Source organism: Pristis pectinata, chromosome 4, assembly GCF_009764475.1.
Source record: "Pristis pectinata isolate sPriPec2 chromosome 4, sPriPec2.1.pri, whole genome shotgun sequence".
Lineage (NCBI taxonomy): Eukaryota > Metazoa > Chordata > Chondrichthyes > Rhinopristiformes > Pristidae > Pristis > Pristis pectinata.
Window position 1 is genome coordinate 34,658,408 of NC_067408.1, and position 6,689 is coordinate 34,665,096.

A 6,689-nucleotide genomic window follows, 5' to 3' on the forward strand; every position below is an offset into this window, starting at 1 on the left:
GCAAATCCATTCATTTGACTGGAGAGGAATAATTGCAGGAGATCAAGGTGAGCATTAGGTACCTTCTATTTCTCTGACTTATTTAAGTTTAATTAAATACATTTAATTGCTTAAAAATTTGTTCTCGAAATGATGTAGTTTTTGTTTGGTTTTAACAGCTGACTAAACCAAGAGGCATGGCTGAGCCTGGAATCAAAGATTTTTCAGTGCTTTTCAGGTTCAACCCTTCTCTCCATGCATCAGCATTATATGGTCCAAGGTTCTGTCATTGCACAGGTCCTCACCATTGAAGCTTGGGGCAGCTTGGGAATGTCTCACCACTGGCAGCCAGCTCAGGCCCATCATTATGTCCTTAATATATAACAGTAAGCACTAAAATACATTCTAATGGTGACACCAACTATAAAATTCTAAGCTAAATATAATGCTGAAAAACACGATGCTGGAGGAACTCAGCAGGCCAGGCAGCATCCGTGGAGAAAAGCAAGGGGTCAATGTTTCGGGTCAGGACCCTTCTTCAGGACTGAAGATAGGAAAAGGGGAAGCCCAATATATAGGAGGGAAAAGCAGAGCAGTGATAGGTGGACAAGAGAGGGGAGGTGGGGTGGGCATTAGGTGGTGATAGGTAGATGCAGGTAAGAGATAGTGATAGGTAGGTGCGGGGGAGGAGGGGAGAGCAGATCCACCGGGGGATGGGTCAAAGGTAAGAAGAGAGAGGAGAAAGGCTAGGAAAGGGGAGAAGAGAAGAAGCATGGTGGGGGGTAGTTTTTGTGCCATGAATATTGAATTCTCCCACTTTAGGTAATCCCCACCCCCCCCCCCTTCCCTGCATCTACCTATCACCAGCTTGTGCCCACCCTGCTTCCCGTCTTTTGTCCACCTATCACTGCTCTGCTTTTCCCTCCTATATATTGGGCTTCCGCTTTTCCTATCTTCAGTCCTCAAGAAGAGTCCTGACCTGAAACATTGACCGCCTGCTTTTCTCCACTGACGCTACCTGACCTGCTGAGTTCCTCCAGCATTATCATGTTTTTCACCTGGATTCCAGTTCTTTGTTTCTCTAAGTATAATGCTGCATATTAATGGCTCTGATCAAGATAATACTATTTGTTCAAAACCATGATACACAAAGTGATCAGGTGACTTTGTAAATAAGGGCTTAATTATTAGGGTTATGGAAAGATTCGTTCAACTTTATGATAACAAAATGAAAATGCCTGCCCTCATGGCTATCAATTTCATGGTCCCTCTTCCACCTCTGAGAGCCTTATTATTCAAATGCCCCATTATTTAGTTCTGTGCTCTTGCTGGCAATCAACAGTGAAACAGTTAATTTTGTGAAGAGGGTTTCTGTGATAGCAATGAGAGCAACTCTCCTTCTGCCACAACCACCTCCAAACACACCACAACCAACTCATGTCGTACACAATTTCATCCTCATGTACCCAATAAAATTGTTTTTGACAACACTTGTGAATTTTATTTGCAAGAAAAGCATTCATAATTTTCTGATCAATCGCCTTCTGTGTGTAAGGTTTGAATGATGGGGAAAGTACTTGGAAAGCTTCTCCCCCCATTTCGGAGAACACAAAAGAAAATTACGCAAGTTCAGGATGGCTTAGATCTTTCAGGAGTGGGCAATTACTAAGGAGGAAACCTGAGTGTAGGGTGCGAAGGGTCAGGGATTGGGAGGGGGGTGGGGCTGGGAGATGAGGGGAGAGGAAGAGGGAGAGAAAATGTGGGGGTGGGGGTGGGGTTGGGTCTGTAGAGTGTCAGAGGAGATACAGTGAGGTTTGGTAATAGGATGGGTTAGTGGGATGGTGGGGTTGTTGTTGAGGTAAGAGTCAACCACATGTGGTTGTTGAGGGGGGTTGTGGGGTTGGTGGTTGGGTGGCAGAGAGATGCAGTAGTGAGTGTTGCTACTACTATCACACAGGTCCAGTGACCAATCCTGACTTCTGACGCAATTTGCGTCGAATGTGCACATTCTCCCTGTGGCCGCTTCCTCCAGGTGCACTGCTTTTCTCCCATGCCCAAAGAGATGCTGACAATTGGCTACAGTAAGTTTTCCCAAATGCAGGTGGGTGGTAGGAGAAATAGTGTGGACTTGATCAGTATGTGAGAGAAAATAGGCTATGGGGAAATAAGTCATGGAACAGCACTGGTGGGAATGCACCAAGACCTAGCATTGACTCAGTGGAACAAATGGTTGCCTTCTCTACTATAAGGAAAATAAAACATCAGGGAAGAGGCAAGTAGTCAGGGAGATTCAGAACAGCAGATAGATAAATGGGGAACTGGGGGTATCAGGTCAACAAGTAGATGGGTGGGGAAAGTAGTATGAGGGTTAGGGTTGGTAACAGGGGTTGGGATGAATGGAAGGCTTGAGCAAAAGGATTTTTCTAAAGGGAACTTATCTGAGGCAGATTCCCTGTGCCAGATCACAGGCTGGGACCTGCTAAGTCACACTGGGGCAGGCCTGCAGCCTGTGAAAGCATGCTTCTGCATGAGTGGTCTGCAGATAAAGCAGGTCATGCATGCATGGACACATATCCTTGAAGTCACATCCGATAGCATCCGTTGCATATTGTTGGACACCACTGCATTTGACTGAGCTCTTCCATATGTTAAAACATTGAATGCATGAAGGAGCTGCGAGCAAAATCAGAAACATCGTTAAAATCACAATAAGTCACTATTTTCCCATTACATCTTATTTTACATTGAAATGGAATTGTAGAAGGTACAGAAATATGGCACCATGAGCTCCAATTTTTAGGCAAACCTTTCTTTTCCTGCAGTGATCTTTTGTTTCTTATTTTTGACCTGGTGTATTATAACACATGGGTACATTATGCACTGCATAATTTCCTTGTATTTAATTAAATAGCCAGTCAGTAAATATTAGGTATTATGGTGATTGTAATAAACAACACTTCATTCTTCAATATAAAACAACAGAAGTGTGAATGTGAATATAAAAGCCATCTACCAACCAGGAAGATACAAACCCTCACTTTTCTGTTATTTATCAAAATAGCAAATACAAAGTATATTTCTGATTTTGCTTCCTGCAAAAGTAGTTTTTTTTAATTAAAGTTTGTGTTCTTTCACCTATGATACTTTTGTTTACTTTTTCCAAGTTACCATTTATTGGATTTTGCAAATACAGATTTTCATTTCTGCTATGCTTCACAATATTTTGAGCTGTGTATTTGTTTCAAGCCTGTGATTATTGCTTTAAATTAAAAATAATAAGCCTATAGAGCAGCAATAAATCAGTCAGTTAGTCCTACTGTGAAAACTATCACTAATCAAAACAATAAACTTATTTATAATTATTTATCCAGGTATCAGTGGGAACAAATATGAGATTTCTGCAGTTATAACCTCACAATGATAGAATAGCGTTAACAAGTAATTTTAACTGATTTGTGTGGGCACAGTAGCACTTCTAACATTTTTCTAAGGCAGTTTTCTGGTGTAAATATATAAAATATAACATGTGAAGTGATTGCATTCTCATAACATCATCACTTTAGAATTATCTGATCTCCTTTGTTCATGCAGCTATTTATCAAGTCAAAGTGAGCCATTAAATCACTTCACGTATCTATTTTGTACATTTTACATTGATATGAACAGTATAAAGTGCCACAATTAAGTTTTTTTTTAAAAGAAGGTAGATATATAAAGTCAACTCAATAAAATACAGCAAGAACCATTTAGGATTTTGACATTTGGGACAGTTTTGCAGTGTAAACATTTTTCTGGGAATATGCTTTATTGGAATATTGAAAGGATTCTTCAACTTCTCAGTTCAATGTACCAAAGCTTTTAAGGTTAGAAATTCATACAGTTGAAGGAAACAAAAATAAATTGATGGTAAATATTGATTCTGTCTTAGCTAATACCTTTATCAAATACAGGATTTAAAATACTTTACATTTTTCATGATATAATCTTCTAATGTTATTATTTGGCAAAGTGCAAATATTCCTTACCATAATTATATTTGAAAAATTATTACTAAAAAAGTTTATCCAAGTTGTGTGAATTAGAATGAAGAAACCAGATTAAGCTTTATTAAGCTTTTCCTACAGCTGTTCTGATGTGTGCAGCCATAGAAAGCAACATGGAAACTTGCCTACTTATCTCTTGCCCCCAGTAGCTAGAGAAAGCCAATCCAATCAAGTAAGCCTAATCTCTACCAGTTAAGTATTGGAAGAGGTTATAAATGATACAATTAAATCATTTTTTCTCACTATAATTTGCTCAGTTTGGGCTCTGCTAGGATGTTGGGGATCAATCATCTCAGCCCTAAGACATTATAGCAGGAGTTCTTCAGGGCTAAGTATTTTCAACCGCCTCATCATTGATTTTCTTTCTGTAACATGGTAAGAAGTGAAGATATTCATTGATAATTGCAGTGTTCTATTTTCATTCATCATTTCTGAGAAAATGAAGACATCCATGCCCACATGTAGCAAGACCTGAACAACTTTCAGGCTTGTGTTGATAATTTGTGCCACCCATATGCCAGGCAATGTCCATCTTCAGCAAGAGAGAGTTGAATCATTTCCCCTGACCTCCAACAGCTTTACCATCACAGAAACCCCATTTCCAAGATCGTAAGGATTACTATTGAACAGAATCATATCCAGACAAGCCACAGATGGTTACAAAAGCAGGTTAGAGGCTATGTATTCTGTGCTGAGTAGCTCATTTTCTTACTTCCCACAGACTTATCACCATGACTAAAGCATTCTCTATGGCATGTCAGAAGTTAGGTGATTATAGCTCTACTACATGGAAGACGAGGCACCAAATCATGGGAAATGTAACCACCCACAATGTCTTCATTAAATCACACACCATTCTGATTTGAAAGTATATTGCCTTTCCTTCATCATTGTTGGATCCAAATACTGAAGCCTCTTACCCAATAAGCATTGTGGGAATACTTTTACCATGTAGAGTGCAACACTTCAAGAAGACTGCCCTTCACTACCTTTCCAAAGACAATTAGGGATGGCCATTAAGTGTTCAGTAAATAAATTTAAAACCAATATAGTTTCTTTAGAATATTATAGATGTACAGGAATACAAGAAGTTGCAGAGAGAAGTGAACTCAGTCCAATACATCAAGGGCACTTCTCTCCCCTGTCATCAAAGATCCTCACCATTTGGACCATATTCTCACAACTACAATCAGGTAAGAGGTACAGAAGCCTGAAGTCCCTCACCACCAGGTTCAAGAACAGCTACTTCCCTTCAGCCAGTCAGTTTTTGAACCAGCCTGCACAACCCTAGTCACTACCTCAGTATAGTAACACTATGACCATTTTGCAGTGCAATGAGTTAGTTTTTTCTGTTCTAATTTTGTTCTTTTTTTGTATAATTTATGTAGTTGGTTGTTGATCTTGTGAACATTGTGCATCTGATACTATGTGCCTGTGATGCTGCTGCAAGTAAGTTTTTTATTGCACCTGTGCATGCATATGCTTCTGCATATGACAATAAACTCGACTTTGACTTCGATTCAGTACAGGGCATATTCAACGCCTTTAATAAGGGGACAAGTTGTTATTCAAGTAGCTGACATTATTTATTGTCAGGAAGTGAAGCAAGCCAGCCAAGAAGACTTTCCAACTATTGAAAACTCAACCATATTTGAAAATGGAGAAAATTAGTAATTAAATTATGTATCCTGAAATAATTAGAAACTGAAGTAGACAAAAGATTTCAGGTTCATGGAACAGTGATAATTGTAACATTTGGGGAAATTTTGCCAGTACACTCAGGACAATTATAAACCCACTTGTCATAAAATGTTTATGATTATTTTACATACAACATGCAGGTACAAGCTTCATCTTCCCTGTATCAACTGGCTGCAAATATATCCAGGTGAATGATTAACTAAAAAAAATGGCAACATCAAAATAGTTGACATTTATTGAAGTATTTTTTTTTTGTTTTACATCATTTAGAATTGTTGAAAAATTAGAGAAGCCCATGGGTTTGATTGATAAGATATCAGATTTAAATATTTCCAGCATTATCAAAAGGGAAATTCTGATAGTCTGGATTTTGCTGGCAAACGCTAACATTTCTGAATGGAACCAGTGGCATTTACTTATTTAGAAGCCAACAAATGTGGCAATTCTGTCCATGCATAATAATGCATGTACAGGCATCCCAAACTTACATTTATTTGATACTGTAACTTTCAATATGCTCCACCACTGAACTGCACATGTAGTCCAGAGATGTAGCTGTATCTTGCTAAGCTTCCCCAACATTTACACAGGCCATCACCTCTTAGATTCTGTGGCAGGTTAGACCATTAACTTCAATGGGCCCTGTCAGTCTGCAGGGAAGGAAGGAAATATGGCAAGTCCATTTGGTAGTTATTTGGAGTTTTTCTAACTTTCTTTATGTTTTTACTTTTTTAAAAAATGCACCATTTTCAAATTCTTTGTTTCATTTAAATATTTTTAAATGCTTCTGAATGTCATAGATATTCAGATATACTTAGAACCTGACAACCTGGACAGTCTGCAAAGCTGCAGACTCTCAAATTTCAGAAGATCTCAGTGGATAAGTCTCGTTCCAGTTTGTCACTCCACTGGAAGTCACTCCACAGTGAGTTCAAGGCCTCACTGATTGAGTCTAGGATGCTTCAG